We start from the raw sequence: 26503 nt of genomic DNA, 5'->3' as shown, positions 1-26503 counted from the left end.
CCCAAATCTCTCTCTCTTTATATAGTCCACTTACATTTTAGATTCTGTTAATTATAGCACACTACTAACCTCTAGTAAATTCACTAACAAGGTGACAAAATCTACTTTATGCAAAATCACTCAAACTGCTAAAACAAATAGATTAGTTTTCCACACATATCAAGAAAGCTTTGAGAGAGATTAGGTCAAAATAGAACTGATATTTTATACTCATTTGTAATGAAAATAAAAATCATTACATGAGGAAATTATCCAAGCATGTTTGCAAGGTAATAGTTTGCTTCCTCAAAACCAAGAGGAGGGGCCCCCGGGTGACTCAATGTTTGAGTGTCTGACTTTGGCTCAGGTCATGATCCCAGGGTCCACATCAGGCTCCCCACAGGGAGCTTACTTCTCCCTCTGCCTATGTCTCTGCCTCTCTTTCTGTGTCTCTCATGAATAAATAAATAAAATCTTTAAAACAAAACAAAACAAAACAAAAACAAAGCCAAGAGGACAGCCTGTTCTGCTCTAGTATATAACAATGTAAGCATAAGAGTGACAATCCCTATCACCTTTTCCAGATAATACAATTGAATCAAGGGGATGCCATCCCGTTATCTTTATTCTACTGGTCAGGAGCAGGTTATTGGTTCTTCTGGCACTCAAGGGTAAAGGTTATACAAAACATGACTCATTACAGATCAGTTTATGGTGTGTCACCCACACTATATACACTATTTTTTTAAAATAGAGAAAAATGGTTGATTTCAAAGTCATTATCAATAAAGATTGTTGAAAAAACTATAGAATATGTATTCATTATTTATGCTTATTTAGATATATTTTAATTCAAAAAGTAATTAAACTAATTTCTGTGCTAAAGTATGTATAATTTATTACTTTTAGATATACTTGTAAAATTTTAAGTTTGTATTAGCTTACTTTTCTTAGAATACTCACTTCTACCCACATTCTATTCTAACAGAGCATATTGTATTTTTAATATTAGAAACAGGAATTTTATGGGTCGGCAATGAGAACAAAACGTTTAGTACATGAGTTTACTTCCTTTTTCATACCAAATTACATGAAATGGAGGAATAGATTTGCAGGAAAAGCTTATAATGATATTGGCTAAGTATTAAGAGATTCCTTGAAGATTGCAGAATAGATTGATTTTAATTGATAGAGGACCAGAACAACAACCATAGTGCCAAATACACGCATAAAGTTCATTATTTTTATCACCATTACCTGAGGTGTGATGAGGGGATCGGGTTTCCAAAGAAATCTCAAATTCACATGCAGAACATGCAGTATATCATCTAATACAAACAATTTTGGCTAAGTCTAGGCCCTTTTGGCAGCCTATCCTCACGAAGTAGGATTTTGGAAGTGGTTCCCCTACCAAACCCATTCCTATTACCAATTCACAGACTAACTCTAGTAAGGAATTTTGAAGGCCAATAGCAAGGAATTTCGAAGGCCAATGCAGGAGAGAGAAAAGCAGAACCTGAAGTAACACTGGATCTCAACAAAACAACAAAGAAAACACACAAATACATGCGCAAAGGAAAAGGAAATATTTTTGTATTTGAATATTGCATATCAGTGTGCTGCTTTAGACAAAAGAAGGCTGGATATTTCTCTGAGGGCAAGGAAGTAGGAAAGTGATTTTGATAACTAAATGTTTCTAGAAAGAATTTGCAGCTTCCTTCTACTGTACAGCTGGCCTAGCTGTATGTCCAGAACCAAATCTCACCCTAATCATAACAGCAGATTCTTCTATTCAGAGTTTTCATTGTCTGCCAAAGAAATGGGTAATTATTACATGGGTGGCTCATTTTACCTTCAGGGACTAGCACAAAATCTGACTTATAAGAGTCTCAAAAAATATATATACACACACACACACACACACACACACACACACACATATGTTTTAGATAGTTTTACGTAATCTCTACATCCAACGTGGGGCTTGAATTCACAACCCCAGGATCAAGAGTTGCACCCTTCACCAAACTGAGCCAGCCTGGCACCCAAGGTCTCAAAAATATTTACCAAAATGGCAATATTTGAGGAAAACTAGTACCATAGATTTTTTAAAAAAATCCAAAACCAGAATAATTTACCAATAATGAAACAATTAATACAAAGTCAAAAGAATACTATTTTTAAAAGTATAACAAGTCTTTCATAAAAATGATTTTATTAAGAGAAAGGAATTGAGATTTAAGATATTGAGTCTTTAAGAAAAATATTTTAAAAATCTAAACCGATTTTTTTAGAGAATGAAGAGACATCTAAAAAATTATAAAAAGTTTGAAAATATAAATGAAAAAATATATAGCATGAGATTAACAGCAAAAATGAAGAAGGCAGGTAATAATAATATTAGCAATAAAAAATATAACGTGAAAAACTAAATGAGCCCAATATATATATACCTTATTTACAGTTAAAACCTAGAATATAATTATGTTCATAATGTATTCAAAACTGCTATGAAAATATTTAATCCAAAACTTTCAGAAATACATGAATAAATGGATAAATTTACTAAATAAGCTTATCATAAATCAACAGAGAATATTTAAAATATGAGTAGGACTACAGAAAATTATGACAACACATTATTACACTTAGGCTAGTGGTTGTATATAGATATAAATATTGACCAAAAGCAAGTTTAATTTAATTATTTTTCTAACACCTGTAGAAATTTTATTTTTAAAAATGGCCAAATAAATACTGAACCCCAAAGAAAAGTGTCTGGAGTATAAGATGATACAGATTCTGCTAACAATCTTTCAAGTTGGATGTCATGGTTTGTCTCCTTATATTACGGTCTGATTTTCTTTTATTTTAATTACTATAAATATATGTCCCTCCATTACTTGTGAATTGATATTTTCATTAAAATTAAAAAAAATTCTTGGGAGTGTGAAAAAAAAGCTATCCCAGGAGGTTATTTGATTGTCAATTTGTCAATTTGATTGCTTTTCATCAAGGCATAACAAGTATCATCTTGGGCTTTATTAAGAGAATATTATTTAGATATACCAATTTAGCTCTATTATTTTGGTAACAAAAAAGTATTTTTGGACTTTAACAGGATTCGATGCTGGTTAAATAATTGATTACAAAGAAAACTAATTGCTAATTTTCAACAGTAATTATACAATAGAATTCGTGATCTCTGAAGCCATACATGGCATGAACATAAAGAACATTATGGAAACTTGGCTCCCCTGTACAATGTTTGGCACAGACCTAAATTTGAATGCAAGATTGTTTTTCAGATTTTTTTTAACTTCTTGACTATCAATATGGGTTAAACAAGCTCCTTTTAAATGTAGATAAAAAGAACAAAATGACAAAATGAACAAAAATAGAAAAAGTTTCAGTAAAAAGCTATAAAGCCTTGTAAAATCATTAGGCTCTGAGCATGGCAAAATAATATTTCTTAGACATTGCTAAGTCAGAGCTTTTTGGCTTGTGTCTTCTTTTAGTTTTTAGAAAATTACTCATAAAATGTTTGTTTTTTTTTTCCCGAATGTTGAGTATATAAACATAATTAACCTCCTTCCATGATAGAAATGTGAGCATTTGGAACTGTAGACTCATCCCGTAAAGAAAAAGTAATCCAAGCTCTCAGTGAAGTAAAAATGCACCCACAAATTTGGTAAAAATGTTATGCTTAAACAGTTAACATTTGGAAAAGACAGGAGTTGTTCTTAAGTGATGTAAATATTAATTAAAAATAACTTTGTATCATATTGTATGCTACACAAACTATAAAAAGCATGATGTCTTGGAAATAAAATTTCAAAAATTTGGAATATACAAAAACATGTATGTCTTTTCTTAAAAAATAGGATGAATTTATGCTTACATAAGAGTTTCAACATATTTTATCTCAATAAGAAATTGGAATGTAAATGAATTGTAATAAAAAGTTATTAAGCAACTTTGTATTTTATTAACCTACCTTAATTTGGATGTAATTCTTTAATAGCAATATTCTATCACCATAAATATTTATTTATACTTGTTTTTTAGTTTGGCTACCTATTATATTATGTATTCCTCAGAAGCCAGGCATATGCTGTATTTTCAATACCTGTGCTTTGATAACACCAACTAGATATAGATTGAATAATATGCATAGAGTGAATGACACTAATTATCTAAAGTTCTGATGAGGTTTTAAATCCTCAATTGAATGCATTTAATAATCAATAACAAGCAATAACATATAATGTGGGGAGCACAACTTATCTGTTAGGTACTGGACTATGTGATTTCTGTTCAGCTTCAAAAATACTTGAAATTATTATTGTTATCTGCATTTTGTTGACACAGAGAGTTAACTGTCCTGCCACATGACATCATTTTAGTAAAGACAGTCCCTGACTTACAGTATTCTACTTATAATTTTTGGCTTTAAGATGGTGTGAAAACAACACAGATTCTGTAGTAACAGTACTTGGAATATTGATTCTTGGTCTTTTCCTGGGCTGGTGATGGGCTGTACAATATTCTCGTGTTGTCGGGCAGTAGCTGTAGCTCCCAGTCAATCATGAGGGTAAAAAAGTGACACACTTACCAACCATTTTATACCTGTATAAGCATTCTGTTTTTTTTTTTTTTAACTTTTAAGACAGTATTTAATAAATTACATGTTGTATTTGACACTATATTATAAAATTGGCTTTGTGTTAGATGATTTTGCCCAACTGTAGGCTAATGTAAGTATTTTGAGCATATTCAATGTAGGTGAAGCCAAGCTATGATGTTCAATAGATTAGATATATTAAAACATTTTTGAGTTACTATTGTCAAATTACAATGGGTTTATTGGGCTGTACATCATAAGTTGAGGTGCATCTGTATATGTATTCTAGGCATTTTGATTTAGAATCCATGTTTTTGCCACTTTACTGTTAATTCCTTTTATTTCTGCTAAACTTTCTACATAGGTCCAAACAATTTTTGATAATATAAGGTGGGCACAGCTGAGATATTTTTTTATTCAAATCCTGCTTACTTGGCTACTATGAAAATGTCCTCTGCCATTTAAAAATAACATTTCCTTCCTTCCAGGTAGCAATGTTAGCTGTAGAACAGCTAACAGGTGAGACAACGTGATATGTAGACACTTGATTTGTATCTTATCAAATATAATGGCATTGATTATAAGACACATCAATTTCAAAGATTTTTTTAAAGTAGGAAAATGTATATTTAGAATTAATTAAATATGGCATTATCTATATTCACTTTAATTAAATTAAGTGAAAAGAACTTTAAGTTCCATATCAAGCAAACTTGTGTGGAACTCAATTTTTTTTAATATACTTTCTTTCATAAAATTTTATTTATCTGATATACTAATCCTTTTTCTCTATAGAAAGATTCTGGTTAGAGTACTATGTTACTATGTAAACTTGGAAATGACCATAGCTTGGAATATGGTCATGGTGAAGATACTGAGAATGGAAATAGTTTGAAGTCTATTTATTTATTTATTTATTTATTTATTTATTTATTTATTTATTTTTTATTGGTGTTCAATTTACTAACATACAGAATAACCCCCAGTGCCCGTCACCCATTCACTTCCACCCCCCGCCCTCCTCCCCTTCCAACACCCCTAGTTCGTTTCCCAGAGTTAGCAGTCTTTACGTTCTGTCTCCCTTTCTGATATTTCCCACACATTTCTTCCCCCTTCCCTTATATTCCCTTTCACTATTATTTATATTCCCCAAATGAATGAGAACATATAATGTTTGTCCTTCTCCGACTGGCTTACTTCACTCAGCATAATACCCTCCAGTTCCATCCACGTTGAAGCAAATGGTGGGTATTTGTCATTTCTAATAGCTGAGTAATATTCCATTGTATACATAAACCACATCTTCTTTATCCATTCATCTTTCGTTGGACACCGACTTAATCAAGATAAGAAGCTTTTGCACAGCAAAGGATACAGTCAACAAAACTCAAAGACAACCTACAGAATGGGAGAAGATATTTGCAAATGACATATCAGATAAAGGGCTAGTTTCCAAGATCTATGAAGTCTATTTATGAAGTGAGATTAGTACAAACTGATTATGGATAAGATATAGTTTTAAATATTTCATAGATGAAGAAATTGTGCCTTTCTATGTTAGCCTGACTGAGAGAAAAGCAGTAGCTAGCTGTCTGCTTCCAGATACTTCATACAGAAGCACACAAACATGATAACTTCTTCATTTCTGATATCTAAATCAGGTTATAAACATTGACTTTTGAAAGATCATTTATATGTACATTTCGCTTTGTTTGTCTTTCTTCTTGTAAGTGTGTCTAATCATGAAATGTATGTTGTAAATTCAATCCCCTATTGCTGCGCTTCTCCTGGGAGCCTAGTGAAATCTTTCCATTCCTAAACCAAATTGTTAGGTCTTATTTTCCTTTTGTCATTCTAATTAGTAAGAATCTCTGATAGATATTCTTTTGATGTTTTCCATTCAGTTCTTTACAATATATTTTTGACTAATACAAATTAAAAGGTAAAATAATAGATTTTTTGTTAGTAAAAGCCATTACCTACATTTTCAGAGAATCAAAAAAAAAAGTGCAGATGGAATTGGAACTAAGTTTTATAAAGCAGTATTATGGCTTTTTAAAATATATATATACAGTAGTAATAGACTAGAGCTCCATTTAATGTTTAGGTATATGAAACTCAACAAATGACATACTAAATACATAAAGAGAAAAAAATAAATGTAATATATGGGATTTTATTATGTTTAACTTTTCACTTTCTCTGCCTATTTTAATCATTGCATTTCACTTACTATGGTTTGTTTGTTTTAAAGACTTATTTGTGTCACATTTCATGTTTTACATTTTAGAGAAAAAGCAATGAATAATAAGATAAATAAAAATTTTCTCAATGAACAATTCTTACAATAATTTCTCAAAGATTTCAGCTTTTAATATTTCACAAATATTTACTACTTAAAATGAGTACACTTACATGTTAGTCTCCTAGAGATAGTATCTCCTTTGGGGAAAAAAAAATATCCGAAGGCTATGAACCACATTTTCATAATTATACTAATGAAGTTGAGTTTCCTAATGCATTCAATCATAAAATCAGTTCCTGACTACTAGCTGCCTTCAAATGAGAAACTGCTTTTCATAGCTACAAGGCAATTCACACAAAAATAAAAAAATATTATAGAAGCTAGCCAAAATTTAAATTGAATGTGAAACTTCCTAATTTTCTGTATTTCCCACTGCTCTCTTGGAAATCCCTGTACACATACAATATTGAAAAAGCATAAAAGGAAAAGTTGGGGATTCTGTCCACTAGAACAAAATAGAAAAGGAGACTACTTTTTTTTATTTTCCCATGTAGTTTGACAATTGTTAATTTTGCATTTCTATTCAGCCTAGTTCTTTGCCATACTATTTCTTTTCAAATATGCATGTTAAATTTAGGTCACATTGCCACAGTAAGAAGCACAATATAAAAAACAGATATCAAAAGGAACAGGTGTCAAATGTCCTATTAGGTAGCCAGAGTCTGATGTCTAACATGCAGACAGGAGAGTTCGCAGGACAGTTCATCAATGACAAGCAGGAGCAATACTTCAACATGTATTCTTCTTTCAAAACTTATTGAACACCTCACTCAAGTCAAGCACTGAGCTCAATCAAGTGAATATAAATCAATTAACGTGTTATCTCCACCTCAAGGCATTTATAATCTACCAGGAACTTGTAAAAACTCCAGATCTAGGTAAGCAAGAAGGCTCCAGAATTTTGGAAATAAGCAATTTAGCAAAGCAGCAGTAATGAGGAACAATTGTGACCTCTTATCCCAAGGCAAAAGTATTTTTGCCTCTGCATGTTTTCCTATCTGGTGACATGGTCTTCATAGGAATCACAGAAGTTCACTGAAACAAAGGAGGTCAAAAGTCTGTAGTGAATTCTGAGGCTGACTAAAAAAGGAGCAAAGATGTTGGAAGTATCTCTGAAATATAGCTGTAGATCCACTTAAAAATTTGAGTATCTCCTAGAAATTAAAGAATATATATAATTGAATATCATCCCATAATATTAAGTTATAATGTTTCACATTAGTGATACACACAAAATAATGGCTATTATAAGAATAATGAATAAGGAGAAAGTAATGTAAGAGACTGGAAATGTTCCCTTTTGTGGGTGTGTGCAAGCTGAAACTATATTGCATGGTAAGGCACAGGATGTCATGGAGAAAGATGGATTTGAAATCCAAAGATCTGAGTTAAAATTCTGAGACTGGTCCTTGATAAATGTTGGAATTTTGGCAAGAACTTCTGAGCCTTAATTTCTTCATCATATGTTAATAATGATACATGATTCATTGGAAGTCAAGTTTAACGATATAATGGGCGACAGTGATTTCTTAGCTGTAGCCCTGATGTCTACAATTGCTAATAGAAACTCTAGGCCTAGAGAAATAAGATGGAAATTAAGAGGGGAAACATAGTCTTTCCAACAGGACCTGGGCCATACCACTTCTACTATTTTTCTATTGGCTTTGTAACAAAACTTTGGTAAAGTTTTTTACCAAAAACTGAGTGATTGAAACAATACAAATCTATTATCTTATATTTTTAGAGGTCAGAAGTCTAAAAATTAGTCACTAGACTAAAATCAAGATGTGTTCCTTTCCAAGGGCTCTAAGGAAGAACTGTTCCTTTCTATTTTCAGCTTCTAGAGACTGCCCACATTCCTTGACTCATGGCCCCATTCCTCCATTTCTTTTTTTTTTTTTTTTTTTAAATTTATTTATGATAGTCACAGAGAGAGAGAGAGAGAGAGGCAGAGACACAGGCAGAGGGAGAAGCAGGCTCCATGCACCGGGAGCCCGACGTGGGATTCGATTCCAGGTCTCCAGGATCGCGCCCTGGGCCAAAGGCAGGCGCCAAACCGCTGCGCCACCCAGGGATCCCCCATTCCTCCATTTCTAAGCTAGCAAAATTGGTCTGAGTCCTCTTCACACTTTCATCTCTCTAACTGTCCTTCACCCTCTTCCACTTGTAAGGACTGTTGTGATTGCACTGAGCTCCCTCAGATAATATAGAACAGTCTTCCTCTCAGTTTACAGCAGTCTTAATTCCATGTGGACACTTAAATCTCCTTTGCCATGAAACAAAACATATTACAGGTTCCAGGGTGTAGAATATAGACATCATTTGGGGGACATTAGTCTGCCGATCAGACCACCCACTGGCTCAGTGATTGGACCTTTAATATTCCTGGTAATATAGCTAAAAGGAGCTCCGGGATCCCTGGGTGGTGCAGCGGTTTGGCGCCTGCCTTTGGCCCAGGGCGTGATCCTGGAGACCCGGGATCGAATCCCACATCGGGCTTCCGGTGCATGGAGCCTGCTTCTCCCTCTGCCTATGTCTCTGCCTCTCTCTCTTTCTCTCTCTGTGACTATCATAAATAAATAAAAAATTTAAAAAAAAAATAAAAGGAGCTCCAAAATGTGTTTTGAATTTGGATTGAGAGCCAGGTAGTTCAAAGTAGGAAGTCACAAAATGGCACACAGTGAAGGATAGAGGCCTAAAAATTCATTTGGATATGAGTTAAACCATATCTAAACAAATAAAATATGTAGTAGTTAGAGATACCAGAAGTTTCAAATTTCATTTAATAATCCCTCCTCTTTTTTTAATGTCTCCTCTTAACTTTGGGTTTCCCATCACTCTCTTCCTCAAATAGAGTCTCTTTCTTAGAGATCTTTCACTTTAAATCTCTGTATTATTCTGGAGCCCTTTCAGTGTGATGGTAAGATGTTAAGATGGGAAAGAATTTTATAACTCTATGATCAAATATCAATCTTTATAGTCCTGTTTTTTTTTGGGTTGTGCTTCTTTCCCTCCTCCAGGTGTTTAGCTTTATCTTTTAACCATGTCTCTTGGCTATAGTATTCCAAATCTATCGCCTTGAAATTCTGTTCCATGAGGACAATGTTCTCCCCCTCAAATTGCAAAGGAAGAACGGATGAGACTGGAGTGGGGAGCAGTTTCATTTCTCCAGCTGGAGTACACTCAGGCAAAATTATTTTCTCTGGAGAGCAAGTCTTTGTTATGTAGAGGTGCTTGGTAGGTTTTATAATGCTCAGAGCCAGCAGGAGACATTTTTTGGAACCTAACTGGGAGAATCCTCTGAAATTCCTTGAATGAAACCTTAGTAGATATCTAGGCCCCTAAGACTGGAACCTTCAAGAATTTTGTATTCTCATGCTACTCTGTGCTCAGTTGACAGCAATTTGTCAAAATTTATTTTTAAAAATTCCTACCACATTATGGCTCCAGAGGCGTTTGTCCTGGTAAGAAAAATTGAATCTAACTTGCCCCATAGTCTACAGTGAGGTTTGTACTACTGCTCTATTGAAGTGCTCTAATGGGCCCAAGAAAAGTCACTGATTTTCAGTTTGTCAGGAATTTTCTTGTGGAAAAGAAGGAAGCCATGATATTCATGCTTTTTATACATTAGAATTGAAAACAGAAATACCTCATTTTTTTTAACTACAATTATAAGCTCATGACAAATTTGGTTTTAGCATCCTAGAAACTTCTACCCAAAATGTAGTATTAGTGTATCAGAGATTGATATTGAAGACAAATTATACTTAAGATTTTGAAATAGAAACCTAACTTCTTCAGAAAATTAGAGACAAAAGTATATATCATGGGAAGATAATACAGGAATAAAAGAATTAAGGATATTTGAGTGTAAAGCACTTTCTTAATGTTTATTTCAAAGCTGGTTATTTATTGTTTGTTTGGAACTACACACTTTTACCCTGAAAGAAATGGATATGTTGACCTATAACTACCACTCTTGAAAGCCTATAGACATCATGATAATCTACCCTCCATGGTAGTTGTCATATAAATTTATTACTATGAAGATATTAAAGAAGTTTTATTACTTCTCTAAATAAAATGCCAATCAAAACTGTGTAACCTAGAGCCTTCATATAACTTTATTCTAGATTCTTTTAAAAATTTTTAAGTAAACTTTTCTCAAATATACTACAATTTTGACAACTGTTTCTTGCACAGAATTCAGTGATTCTCACTCAACCACTTCTTGATAAGTATAATTATTTTCAATATTAATGTGTATATAATACTTTAGTGCCTTCAGGGCATATTAACATGTATCACTATTTGTCCAAGCATTGACTACTTTCAGATTGTTGTTTTTTGCCACTTACTCCTTTTTACTCTCCATTTCCCGATTATTTGTCAAGAAGTGCTTATTAGATATTTGCCTATACTTAACATATTTCAAGTGATTTATACTGGGTACTGGAAAGAAAAATGTAAATTAAATGTGATCTGTGTTTTTATCTATCTTTATCTTTTTTTTTTTTTTAATTTCTTTTTTTTTTTTTTTTTAATTTTTATTTATTCATGATAGGCACACAGTGAGAGAGAGAGAGGCAGAGACACAGGCAGAGGGAGAAGCAGGCTCCATGCACCGGGAGCCTGACGTGGGATTCGATCCCGGATCTCCAGGATCACGCCCTGGGCCAAAGGCAGGCGCCAAACCGCTGTGCCACTTTATCTATCTTTCCATATATATACACACACACATATATTGAGCTTGAGCTCTACTTTCCTAACTAAATATTGTGGATATTTAGGGCATGACTATTAGGGCAATAATTCTTGGTTATCTATTATCTATTATATTAATTCAGAAGCAGTTTTTCTTAGCTCTATCTTAATTCATCTCTGCTCTAGTTAACAGGCCAAAACTTTGATTTAAATGGTGAAATACTACTATATTACAGAATGTGAATGAATTTATTCAGACTATTGAGTGCCACATTAGTAAAATATAACATTATTTGGGGCAATCTCAAATTTAGTAATTGCTATATTTTTATTTTTATTTTTTTTAATTGCTATATTTTTAGTAAAACAAATATTTAATTAAATTACAATTTATTTTAAATAGAAAATATGAGAAATGCCATCAGATAATTATGTTAAAAATCAAGTCTACGGATACTTGGTAATAAAGTAAACATGTACATATGAAGCAACTCACTATTGTACCTTCAGATGTGCTAAGCATTTCTGTGCCTCAGCACAGGGAATGCCAGTGATATTGTAATAGTGTCATATGGTAACAGTTGGGAACTACACTTGTGTTGAGCAAAGCATAATGTATAGAGATGTTGTATCACTATATTTTATGCCTGAAACTAATGTAACATTGTGTCAACTATACACAAATACAAAATTACAAAATAAACAATTAAAAAAAATTAAAAAATAAAGCCAAAAACCAAAACCAAAACCAAAAAAGAAGAGTTTCCATTTCTTACTTCATTGAAATCCATTAATAGTCCTGTGACTTTGGGAATTTCATTAACTACATTTTATAGATAAAGAATGTAAGGTTCAATGATATAGTATAATCATAAAGCAAATAAGCGGTTGAGCCATGATTCACACTCAAGAACTATGATTCAAGAATCCACATTTTAACCATTACTTACTATTGCCTCCCAATACCACCCTTATAATGTCCCCTCAGAAACATATACAAGAGTTACTTACAGCATGATATTTTGCTGGTCAGTTTTAGGCAAAACTTTTGCCATATTTTAGTTCTGTGACACCCTCAGGAGCTATTAAGTCTTCTAGGACCGTTTGCTCCAATATTAAATGGCTTCTATCCTCTGTAGAATATGAGACTAATCCCTGGTCTATATTCTTTTAGAACTTTGTAAGACTTTGCTGGAATACCAAAATGTAACCCATAGAATATTCATTCCAAGGCAACACTCAACCATAAATAAGTAAACCAATAAGACAGCACCATCTTATGCAAGAATAAGACTTTATTTTTCATTTATTTACTTTATAAGACTTTAACTTACATTATATGACAACATATGTAAACACTGTCAAACTTCCTTCCCTACATTTTGCTAACTTATTTAATTTTTCTAATTTTTAGAATTTAAAATGTATTCCACATCCTACATGTATCCTACACGTACTCACCTCCCAATGTAGCTAATGATTGCTGTTTACTTCTCTTTGAGTTTGTCCCTCTAATTATCTCAGACAAAAATAGCCACTATTTTGAATTGGCTTTTTAATTCCCATGTATTCTTCATATTGCATATGTACATATTTTTAGATAATACATACTATTGTTTTTCATGTTTTATATGTCAATGAAATAATGTTGATTACATTGTTGATTATATTATTCTGCAGATTATTTATATGGCTGCATAGCATTTATGAGATTCATTCAATTGAATAGATATATGTCATGTTTTTTCACATATTTTCTCAGGTGATAGTATTCTCTATGTACATATAGTAAATAGTTTTATCTGTTCTCAAGTTTGGATGTTTATTTCAGTTCCATTTTTTTATATTAAAATCAATGTTGCTCTAAACATCTCTTTACAATGTTTTCATGAATATGTGCATCAAAGTCTATGATTTATATTCCTAAGAGTCAGAATGGCATATCATTTGTTTTATTACTAATTTCAAAAATGTCTCCGTAAAAGGTTTATATCAATTGGGGTAACTTTATTTCACCCCTTCGTCACTCTTTACCTCATTTTCTCTACTTTTTTTTTTTTTTTTTTTTTGCATGGAGATATCTACCAGTCCACAGAGAACATTCACTGGTCTAACAGCAGCTACATGGTACTGTGCTATTAAAGAATTCCATGAATGGGTAAGTCATTTTGCTTAGTTAGTTCATTATTAATGCACACATAAAACACTTCTTCCAATATGGTCTTTATTACCTTAAGGATGATATGCTGATCCCCATTTAATACACCCTTTTACATTTTTATCACAGTTTTGAGAAACAATTGACATGCATCACTATATAAGTTTAGGTGTATGACATGATGATCTGATTTAGGTGTATTGTAAAATGATTATTGCAATAGTTCAGCTGACATCCATCATCTCACATAGATACACTATTAAAAAAAGATGAAAAATTAATTAAAAAATGTTTGTGATGAGAATTCTTAGGATTTACTCTTTTAATAACTTTTCTATATATCATACAGCTGTGTTAGCTGTAGTCATGATGTTGCACATTGTATCCCTAGTACTTATTTATATTACATCTCAACTGGAAATTTGTATCTCTTGATCACCTTCCTCCAAGTGCTCCCCACACATATACTCTCCTACCCTATTGGTAACCACATCTGGTATCTTTTTCTATGAGGTACTTTTTTTCCATCTCTAAATGAGATCATATGGTGTTTGTCTTCTTCAGACTTATTTCACTAGAATAATGCCTTCCATGCCCATCCATGGTGTCACAAATGGTAGGATTTCATATTTTGTACGGCTGAATAATATTTCACTATATATATAAATATATATAATGAAATATATAATGAAAAATATATAGAGTGAAAAATATATACAGTGAAAAATATATATAGTGGAAAAATATATATATATCACAGCCTCTTTGTTCATTCATCCAACAATGGACATTTAGATTGTTCCCATGTTTTTGGCTATTTGTAAGTAATGTTGCTATGAACATGAGGTTGCATATGTTTGATTTACTGTTTTTGTTTTGTTTTTAGAAATGGATTGGATCATATGGTAGCTCTATTTTAATTTTTTGAGGATTTTCCATAATGTTTTCCATAGTAGCTTGTACTTATCCCAACAACAAGTACACAAAGGTTCCCCTTTTTCCAAATCAACACCAGCCTTTGTTATTTCTTGTCTTTTTGGTGATGGCCATTCTACAGGCATGAGGTGATACCTCACTCTGGTTTTAATTTATATTTTCCTGATCATTAGCAACAGTGAGCCTCTGTTCATGTGCCTGTTGGCCATCTATAGGTCTTCTTTGGAAAATGTCTATTCAAGTCCTCTGGCCATTTTTTATTGGGCTATTTGTGTTTTATTACATTAAATTCCATAGGTTCTTTATATATTTGGGTATTAAGGGGTGTTAACTTCTTATCAGATGTATGATTTCCAGATATCTTCTCCCATTCAGGAGATCATCTTTTTGTTTTGTTGATGGTTCCCTTCCCTTTGTGAAAGCTTGATGTAGCCCCTTGAATTTGTTTAGTTTAGCTTTTGTTGTCCTAGCCTGAGGAGACCATTTAAAAAAAAAATATATATATATATATATATTGCTAAAACTGATATCAAATAGCTTATTACCAAAGCCTATAGTTTTAAACTTTGTAAAATCAATTATGTACAGTTTTTTAAAAAAAACATGAGAGTTAATTACATACTTTTCTCACTTCTGGAGCTACAAAGAGTCAAGATGTTTACAGATGTAAAGTATCTGCTTTGAACACTAATGCTGTGACCATATAACTTCTAATTTTCTATTAAGGCTCCAAAATTTTTAATTTGACTCAGAGCATATAGGTCTAGGATATGTTTCACCCACTAACAAGTATCCAAAAAAGATCTAGTTTATTTCTTGAACCAGAGAAAAAGATCTAATATTTCAATGAAATAATGGAAGCATATAAACACATGCATATTTTAATAACATTTTATTCTTTTATCTTCTAGGAACCAAGATTTCAGATATATGCACCTGATTAAAGTTTTAAAATTATAAGTTATTTCTAGAATTCATGATAAAAAGGTTTTAATTTCCCAAGCTATTTCAGAATATTTTTATCTCAAAATTTAATTAGTCTAACATTTACATAGAGGCATTAGAAAATATGAAATGCATACAAATTCACATAATAGTATTACAAAATAAATGTTAATATTAATGATTTCAAGAAGTATTAAATCTTTAAAAACAAAATTACAATTTTTTAAAAAATATTTTATTTATTTATTCATGAGAGACACACAGAGAGGCAGAGACACAGGCAGAGGGAGAAGCAGGCCCCATGCAGGGAGCTCTATGCAGGACTCGACCTCGGGGCACCAGGACCACGCCCAAGCTGAAGGCAGATGCTTAACTGCTAAGCCACCCAAGCATCCCCCAAATTACAAAATTTTTTAGTAAAATAATTTTATAAGTTTGTATAATATGAAACATTATTAGTTGCACAGAAATCTACTTAAGGAAGTCTTTTTAAATTAAATTTTAAAAAGAATCACTTGTGGGGCTCCTGGGTAGCTCACTTATTTAAGAGCTCAGATCACAGTCTGGGGGTGGTAGATTGAGCCCCACAATAGGCCCCATATTGGGTGTGGGGCCTGCTTGGGATTCTCTTTCTCTCTCTCCCTCTGCATCTGCCCCCTGTCATGCTCTGATGCACATGCACTCTCTCTCTAAAGAAGAAAAATATTTGCAAGGTCCTGTTTACATTTATTTTTTACTTTTTTTAAAATTTTTATTTATGATAGTCACACACAGAGAGAGAGAGAGAGAGATAGGCAGAGACACAGGCAGAGGGAGAAGCAGGCTCCATGCACCGGGAGCCCGACGTGGGATTCGATTCCAGGTCTCCAGGATCGCGCCCTGGGCCAAAGGCAGGCGCCAAACCACTGCGCCACCCAGGGATCCCCCTGTTTACATTTAAATATCCTTACATATATCCTAGAAAATAACTTTTCTTATTTTCAAAGACATAAAATTGTATAAAATTTCACTCATTTGTTTTTTTTTTTTTTTTGCTAAAATCTGACTTTGTCCTGTCATAATTACAATGATTATACTTTTATCCTAGTCTTTAGTTGTGGTAACTGTTTTATCAAATGTTGATAAAATTTATCAAATCGCATAACAATTCAAGTTGCCAGTTTTATTTTAGAATATTAAGTAAATTTTATTAAAATCCATTTTGTTGAGTCTATTTACCATACTACTCTATAACTCCATAATTCTTTTTCGTTTTCTCCTTATTCCACTCACCTCCTTCTTCTCTTAATAAGACATATTGTGCAATATATTGACATTTTGTACTTATAAATATTTAAATGAATCTTTATTTATCTTTTAAGAATCAGAGTTTTCAGCTTATTTTTTCTCAGCCATATACCTTAAAGAAAAAAAATGGTATTTTTTTTTTACCTTTTTAAATGTCAGATTTATTAAAGTATAATTTACATACAATAAAAGTACAGCAGAGTGAATTTGACAAGTACATACAATCTTCGAACCATCACCACTGTCTAGGTATTTTCATTACTCCAAATCCTCCATCAGGCCCCTTTACAGCCAATCTCCTTCCAACCCTCTTCCAGGCACACAGATGGTAATGAACAGATACCTACTGGATACAGTGAGTTCTTCATCCAAAAACTAGAACTCAGTCCAGCTATTAAAAAGAAACTAGTCATTTTCAACCACTATGCACAAAATAGACTTTAATGAAGCAATTCTCAATATGTAGGATGCTAGTTTGTGGCATTGTGGCCCAATTACTAAGGAATGCTTAAAACAGTCTGTTTCACAACTGGTGGGATTAAGTTCCCCCAAAACCTACTTATACTAGTAAAATTTTTGCACAAACATACTCCTTGGGTCCTATCACAGATATACTAAAATTTTCAATATTCTTGTAAAAGGCTCCCTAGGTTAAGGAAACACCACCCTATAGCAATGCTAGTCTTCAAAAGCTCACAGCGCTCTGGGTACTAAAGCTTCTGAAAAAAGTGTTTGTTTTTGCTAACAAATTGACAAAATAATGAACTATATAGGATTTGGTTTACTCTCCTCTTCATTTCTTTTCCTTTTTTTTTTTTTTTTTTTTTTTTTTTGAGAGAGAGAGAGAGAGAGAGAGAGAGCATTGATCAGAGGGAGGGGCAGAGAAAGAGAGGAGAGAATCTTAAGCAGGCTCCATGTCCAGTCCAGAGCCTGTGACCTCAGGACCCATTCAGAGATCATGACCTGAGAGGAAATAAAGAGTTAAATGCTTAACCAACTCAGCCACCCATGTGCCCCTCCCTTGTCCATTTCTTGAACTCAAGTTAGAATACCAAAATAAGTTTGGCAAATGAATCCCCCAAAATATCTTGTACTATACTGTACTTAGAATACTTCTTATTGCTATATAAGCAGCATGTATTTGTATCAGGCTGCTCAAGATGGAGAAAACAAGCACATTTATATGAGAGAGTAGTTTGAACTGAATTCTCTAGGGTACTTGCAACATTCATGGCCAAATCAAGGCAACATCTTGTGATGTTTGAAATTCGATTAACTTTTATCTAAATTGAAAAAAAGAATTCTGTAAACTGCATTTAGAGTAAAAATTCTTTTGTTATAAAAATCATGAGTATTTCTGGATGAGGTAGAAATATTTCTAGGTTAAGAAAACCAGATTTGACTTTGGACTTTATTCTTTAAACTGTAAAGAATGGAGGAAAAAATAGGTTATTTATAGAAACCATTTACTATGTATTCAGGTGTACAAATTTGGTGACAGAAGAGACTTAAGTACATGTTAGCATCTCAGAAGCAGTTCTCAAAGAACAAAATTTTATTTTCTTGGATTTTAAGGATGCCTAAGATTCTTCTTCACCCTCCATCTTCAGAGGTAAATAGTACTTTATACATCCCATATTAGCAATTTTATACACTACAACAAGGGATACATCTGCAGATATACTGTTACTGGAGAACAGAGTGGAGTGGCTTTTGTAAAGAAGTTCAGGTATCTCAGGGAAAAAGTTACCTGACTGGCTCATTCACCTCTATGGTGACAGGTTCCTCCTCTTTATCAGCATTACTTGTTTGTGACAACTTAATATTTCCTTTTCCTAGTACTCTACTTGCAGAACATTTCACTCTGTCTTTTGCACAGGAAATTACAGCAGCATCTCCAATGTGGCTGAGATCTTGGCATATATGTGAAAATTCACCAGAAGGCCTCTTTACTAGACAGCTATACTCTTGTTCTGGAATTCCAGGTTGTTCAAAATCTAAATCTATTAACCTCATTTCATAGTCTGAAGCCTTTTCTTGATTTGGAGCTTCAAATACTAGTGCCACGGTGTCCGCATTATCCGTGGCCCTTAATGTAATGATGCCTTCATTGCACATTTTCTTTTTTTTTTTTTTTTGGATATGCTGGCGAGATTCACACCCATAGCTGAGTTGTGGTCATAGTGTACATGGAAGCCCTCAGAGCACAGGGTGAGCTGCACCAGGGAGATGTGGGATGAGTCTAGGCTCTGCAGGTTTATGTTACTCCACCTTATGTCGCAGCAGGTCTAGTTGTTGAGATCCTTAAGAGCTTCCAGCACCTTCTTCACAATGGAGCCCTGGACCAGGTGTGCCTGAAACATGGTGGCACAGTCACAAGGAGTTATGGCTACAGGTGGAGGTCAGGGAGAAGTCGTAGCCAGCTTGGGTATCACAGGATAAGAGGGAGCCAGAGAACATGGGAGTGAAAGTCTGAGACCCAGGAAGATCACCCAAAATGGTATTGTTAAAATTTGATTAATGCCTCTATTGGCTAGGGTTTTAAAAACTATTCATTGTTGGCATTATGCCAACTTAAGAGTCTGGCTTTCATTTCTTTGTGATTTATGTAACTCAGCATGAACATTAAGGCTTCTTCACCCAAAGTTAGATACCTCTCACTTTCCCCATCAGAAACTTTATAATAAAGAGAAAAGGAAGTGTCATGCTGGAAACATAATTTTATTTCAAACCATAGTCTAAATATAAAAATTTAATTTTCCATACAAATATAGTTCTATGTTTTTTTTTTAAGTTTTAGGGCTCAATAAATGTGTTTTAACTTTCTACACGGAGGTTATTTTTTCTGTGATAAAGATTATTTTAAGGCTTAGTGCTCTGTACACTAATATCTATAATTCTATTAATAATATATACTAATTGCAAGGTTTAAATTTACAGATTTCTCAGAAAAGTATGTCCATTGAAAAGACCATAAAGATCATACCAGGGCAGCCCGGGTGGCTCAGTGGTTTAGCGCCTGCCTTCAGCCCAGGTGTGATCCTGGAGACCCGGGATCGAGTCTCATGTCGGGCTCCCTGCATGGAGCCTGCTTCACCCTCTGCCTGTGTCTCTGCCTCTCTCTCTCTCTCTCTCTCTCTCTCTCATGAATAAATAAATAAAATCTTAAAAAAAATTTTAAAAAAAAGATCATACCATTGCAGCTGGTAGATTCTGAATAGTTCTTGGGTTCTTTTTCTTCTGAAAAGTCTAGAAATGTTCCTAAGAGCTTTGCGATGAAGATTATAATTACAAAATTAATTTTCATTTGAAGGCTTAAATGACCTTAAGGTAAATTAAAATTATAATTAAATTAAAGCAAATTTTTTTGCTTATTTTTAGTAAACAGTTGTCACGAGGAACCAGATAACAGAAATTTTAATTTACATTCTTAACAAGTGGTGTGTAAATATTCTCCTTTCCCATTAACTTTTAAATCTTTTGGATGAATTCTCTCTCTCTCTCTCTCTCTCTCTCTTTCTCTCTGACTCTTTCCCTTTTCCACCTTTGCTGACATATATTTGACAATAAATTTGTAAATATAAAGCGTACATGATGTTTGGTGGTGTGAACTTTACCACGATATAAATTCACACATCCATCAGCTCACATAGTTCCTGTGTGTGTGTGTGTGTGTGTGTGTGTTTACAACATTTAAGATCTACTCTTTTAACAAATTTCAAAGCTGAATTCTCTTTTTTTACTGAAAAGCATGAATTACTTTAAAACAAGAATTTCTCAAAATGGACTTCACTACTTATTCCTTCTATCAGAATTATCTTTCATATTCACCAAAAATACCGGCTTCTCGGCCTAATCCAAGCTATTGAATCAGGAAAAGCTAGGATTTAACTGTTGAGAATTGCATGTTCAACAAACTTTCTAAATCATAGAAATAAAATAAATAAATAAAATAAAATAAAATTCACCTGAAAAATACTGAATATTTCAACATGATATATATTTCAAAGCCCTGTGATCTTAGCTGCTAATTCAAGGCTATTCCTTTTGGAAAAATAAAGAGTAAAATGTGTTTTCTGCTTGAAAAACATAAGACATTGTTTTGAGCATTAGTTATGCCTAAAATAACTTTATATTATTTAATTTCAAATCTATGTTTAAGGGATAACTGAGTGCCCCAGAGGTTGAGTGTCTGTTTCCACTCAGGTTGTGATCCTGGTCTCCTGGGATCAAGTCCCCCATCAGGCTTCCCACAGGGAGCTCGCTTCTCCCTCTGCCTATGTCTCTGTCTCTCTTTCTGCGTCTCTCATGAATTAATAAAATCTTTTTTTAAAAAATCCATGTTTAAAATTCAGTAATTTGTCATAATCTTCTTGCTTTGCTAAAAAATTATTTGAAACTTATATTCAAATTTATTGTCAAAAATATTGTTTCCTATTATCATTTTTATCCAAGGTGATTTTTTATGTGTATATGTTTTAGAAACACAGATGCTTTTAATACCATAGATTCTAAATTCGATAAAGTTTGATGCAAGATTTGCCTTGATTCTTAGTTACAGTACCTAGAGAATATTTTTTTGCTCTCTATTATACAATCACTAATTTTAAAAATATTATTCAATGTTAACAGATAGAAAAGAATTATCTATGATAGAAACATGACTGAACACTTTTATTACTTACTTCATTAATTTTAAAGTTCTTCATGCATCCTTTCCTAATTTTTAACTACAATTTTCCATTCCCAAATAAAACCATTATGTAGAGTTTTGTGCTTACGATTCTCTTGCTTATTTAAAATGTTTATCAAATATAGTTGTATCATTACAATGCATATTGTGTAGTTTTTTTAATGTTTTCTGTTTTTAACATCTGATGAGAATGATACTTTCTGCATCTTCTGTAATTTTCTTTATTCTTTCAACAGAACTTTTCTGAGAACTTACATGTTGCAGCCAATAACTGTTCTTTGTTCATTTTCTTTTGTGTGTTAGTGACATGTAGTTTATAGCAAATAAAATATGGTAAGGATATACTACACTATATTCTTCTACACTCATTTTTATATTTAATTGTGTTACTAGTACTAGAAAAGCTACTAGGAATTCTTGCATATGTTTTTCAGTGACACATACAAGAGTTTTATGTTGTCTTATAGCCAGGTGTGGAGTTTCTACTTCATGTATACATATCTTCCTTTTTACTAGATAATGGAAATTATTATTAATTTTTAAAAATTTATTTATTTATTTATTTATGATAGACAGAGATAGAGAAGCAGAGACACAGGCAGAGGGAGAAGTAGGCTCCATGCTGGGAGCCCAATGCGGGACTCGATCCTGGGACTCCAGGATCAAGCCCTGGGCCAAAGGCAGGCGCCAAACCGCTGAGCCACCCAGGGATCCCAAATGGAAATTATTTTTGTAGTAGTATAAAGATATAATGATTTTTCTATACGTTTTTGTGATTTTAAATGCTTCTAACAATTTGGAGAATAAGTGAAATTATATTCCTTTTTCTCTAGATACTTCATATTTTGATGTCTCTTTAGGTCTATGCCTCATGAATTTCATTATTCTTTTTATATTTTATTTTCTTATTTGCTTGTTGCTATAAAAATCATTGGCTCAATGCCGACTTGAAATACTGAAAATCTGAAAAACATAATAATTCCAAGAATTTATATATAGATTACTTTGGGTTTTCTAGCTAGAGATTCATATAATTTGTAAATAATATTTTTTCTATTTTTCTAAACCTTAAATATTACTTATTTGTATTGAGTAGGATCCCCAATACAATTTAAATAGAGGTGGTGTTATTAGGTCCTCACATGTAGTTTGAACACAAAAATGCTCTTATTTTTTAGCAGCTAAGTATAGTATTAGCTGTATAACTTTAAGGATATATGTGATCAATTTAAGTATGTTTCTTTTCATTTCCACTTTGTTAAGCAGTTTTATAGAAAATGACTGCTGCTTTATTCAACCTTTTTATATTGCCTCTACTAAATTTGTGATCTGCATTTTTTCTTTAACTTGATTTGATTATCTTAATTGATTTGTAAATTTGCATCTTATACAAGTTTAAAAAAAAACTTGTCTTATTACCCTTTTAAAATACATGGTTAGATGTAGTTTGCTACTAGTTTGTTTAAGGAATTTTCCATTTTAAATATAAATATTGCTTTCCAATACTGATCTTGATAAATTGTGTATCTAACTTATACTATCTTTATGAAATAAGTTTGAGAGGTGATAAATTTTCTCAATCCTGGAGTTGTTAGGCTAAATAATGGCTATACAGATATTCAGGCCCTAATCCTTGCAAACTATGAATGTTACTTTATATGACAAAGGTGATTTAACAGATGTAATAAAATTAAGGATCTTGAGGAAGAAGACATTATCCTGGAGTAGCTAGATGAGTCCTAAATATAATGAAAGTTTTCCTCATTAAAGGGGGACTAGAGGATATTTCACCGCAGAAGAGAAGGAACAGTAATGATGTAACAGAGACTGGAATAATGTGGTCCTAAGACAAGGACTGCTGGCAGCAATCAGAAGCTGGGAAAGACCATGGGTTCTCCCCTGGAGCCTCAAGAAAAAACTGCTGACTTTGATTTTAACTCTATAGGAGTTAAATTTGGGGGGTCCAGGGCCTTAAGAGAATAAATTCCTGCTGTTTTAATCTGGAAGATTTGTTTATTTTATGGCAACAGCAATAGAAAATATATGTGTGTGTTGTGTATTATGATTGTGTGTGTGTGTGTGTGTGTCCTGGGTGGTAGATGTGTGTACCATTTGAGTGTTTCAGTGAATTTGTGAAAAGGCTTTGGAGTTTTCTTTTTGAAAGATTTTTGTCTCCACCTTCAACTTTTTAATAGTCAAAAAATATTTACCTAGATTTTAATATGTGTCCAGTCCTTGTAAACGTTATATTTAAACTTTTAAAGAAAGTGTATCCCCCAGTCGTTGATTATAGTCTTCTATACCTATAATTATTACATTAAAATTTTTTTGGTGACTTGTTAAAATGTTCTCTACCAATGGTGATTTTTCTTTTACAATGGTGTGTCCCACTGTAATTAGAGACTTGGAAATTTTTGTTTCTGTTTTTGTCTATTTTTGCATCATATATATTTTGAGATTATTGTGTTAAGATCATTAAAAAATGTGAATTATATATATTTTTGCAGGAGTAGAACATTATCATTATTAAGGGCATCAAACTATCAAACTACTTACTGGTCACAAATTTATGCCCTGTTCTTCCAGGACTCAAAGCTAAATTACATTTATCAGCCTTTATTGAAGTTAGACATTGCCATGTGATAGAGTTCCTGCAATTAAATGTAAACAGGAGTAGATGAGTATCATATCCATCCTGACCCATAAACCTACCAACTTTAAACCTCCTTTGACTTTCCTCTATGAGAGCTGGACTTCTAGTCTCTGGATGACACTGTCAGATAAATTCTTAATATGGAAAAGACTATGTAAACCAGAGTCTTGAATGCTTGTGTGGAGCAAAACATCCTGATTTTTTATTTTGCCACCAACTAGAAAATCCCATTCTGAAATGTTGCATGAGCAAGAAATACACTTTCACCGGGTATAGTCATTGATATAAATGGGTTTGTCAATGATTTATATTATATTAATTTTTATGTTCCTTCTTAATTTCTAGCAATATATTTCACCTAAAAATTGTTCCATCTTTATGCATATAAATAAGTTAAATATTATCATTTTATATTTTGTATTTTTGAATTCCATTTGAGAAGTTTTGGTGTGATTCTGCTCCCTGCTGTGTTTAATAGCTCTAATTCACCGTGCAATGTCTCCTTCTGTATTTTGTTATTTATGAACGTAACCTCAAATTTGGGGGGAAATTATTAGATAGGAATTATTTGATTCCTAAAATGATTATAAGTTCATTCTGAAAGAATTTTCTTTCAATCTTTAAAACATCTGAGGGACTTATTGTTGGGAAACAATGCTTCACAAATTTTTTCATGTTTCTTCACAGTCATGACTTTCTGAGCAAAGATTACTGTTAACTTGGTTTGAAATATACTACAATGGCAAACAAGCCTTGGAAGTAAAATGGTGACTCAGTAGAGATTTAGAAACTTTTTTTTTTTTTTTTTGAAGCCATTTCTTTACATTCCAAAGGGTAACTTAATTGACTTTGGAAACTTTCATTTTTTTTTCCCCAGAGAGAATTCTTTTACATTTGAAAGATAGGACTCTTTTTGTCCTCTGGAGGAAAGGATGAGGAACTATACAAGCTCATAATTTAAGATCCTCCTCCTCAGGTAAAAAAAATCCCTTTGTATGTTCTGGCTACATCTGACTCTCATCGTGTTACCCAGTGAGCCATCAGTGTATCCCTTTCAATCAAGAGGTTGTATGAATAATTAAGTCTATCTCTGATTCAAAAAGCTTTTATTTTTATCTGGAGAAAATATAGACATAAAAACTTAATTACCAGTAGTGGACTATTTTAAATAAATCTTTGCTTGGAGTAGTGCGAATTCATTCAGTAGATTCATATGAACGCTGGCTTCTGGCTGTTAATTTTCAAGGGCATTTGTTTTCTACTCCACTGGGTGCACAATTAGATAATTTTCCTAGAGATCTGGAGCATGGGCTTATTTCTAATTCACCTTTACAATGAATATTTAGAAATTTAAATCCCATTTTAGTAAGTATTCCCTTTTATATTATCCAAATTTAATGGAATTCTCCTTTGTATACCATCCCTTCTGTCCCTAAGAACCTATAAAAATTAAAACATGTTTCATTTCTGTTGGCAAATGCCCTCATTGCTAAGTCCTTTTGTTCATGCTCTACTGAATTTTCTGGGTTTCTCTTTTCACTAAATTTCTATCCTGTATATGCAATACTTTCTTGCCAACTCTTTAGTTCCTTTAAGTTTTATTTTCTAGAAATCAAGGTTATTTTCAGTTGAATGATTTTCATGACTACCTGGTCTACTGTATTGACTGGAATAGATAACCTTCCTGAAGTCCTACTATTTCTTAAAAAAAAATAGTTGGTTAATTAGTGTTTTGAATTTTAAAAAATCTACAGAGAAAGAATAGAGGTACAGTGGGGATGTACTGTAGGAGAGTGAAATTCTGTATATTATAATTGTGGATATATGTCATTACACATGCCAAAGCCCATAGCATGTACAACACAAAAAGCAAACATTAATGTTAACTATCGAATTTAGCTAATAACATAGCAATACTGGTTCATAAATCACACCAATACAAGAATATTGATAATAGGGAAACTTGGGGAAAAGATTAAAGGTCTTATGAAATCTCCATACTGGGCATATAAAATCTGCATACTAGCTACTCAGTATTTTTGTAATCCTAAAATAGCTCAAAATAAAGTTACTAGGGGGATGCCTGGGTGGCTCAGCAGCTCAGCACTGCCTTCAGCCCAGGGCCTGATCCTGGAGACTGGGATCGAGTCCAGCTCCAGGATCCCTTCATGGGGTCTGCTTCTCCCTCTACCTGTGTCTCTGCCTCTCTCTCTCTCTCT

The 26503-nt window shown here is 32.9% G+C and overlaps 1 pseudogene; it reads right to left on the bottom strand.

Moving 5' to 3' along the window:
* Positions 1 to 18518: 18518 nt before the first annotated feature.
* LOC100856459 lies at positions 18519 to 19301 on the bottom strand (annotated as a pseudogene).
* Positions 19302 to 26503: the final 7202 nt, after the last annotated feature.

The sequence above is a fragment of the Canis lupus genome, chromosome 38, assembly GCF_011100685.1.
Source record: "Canis lupus familiaris isolate Mischka breed German Shepherd chromosome 38, alternate assembly UU_Cfam_GSD_1.0, whole genome shotgun sequence".
Taxonomy (NCBI): Eukaryota; Metazoa; Chordata; class Mammalia; order Carnivora; family Canidae; genus Canis; species Canis lupus.
Note: the sequence above shows the minus strand (reverse complement) of the source record. Positions and strands in the feature narration are given on the sequence as shown.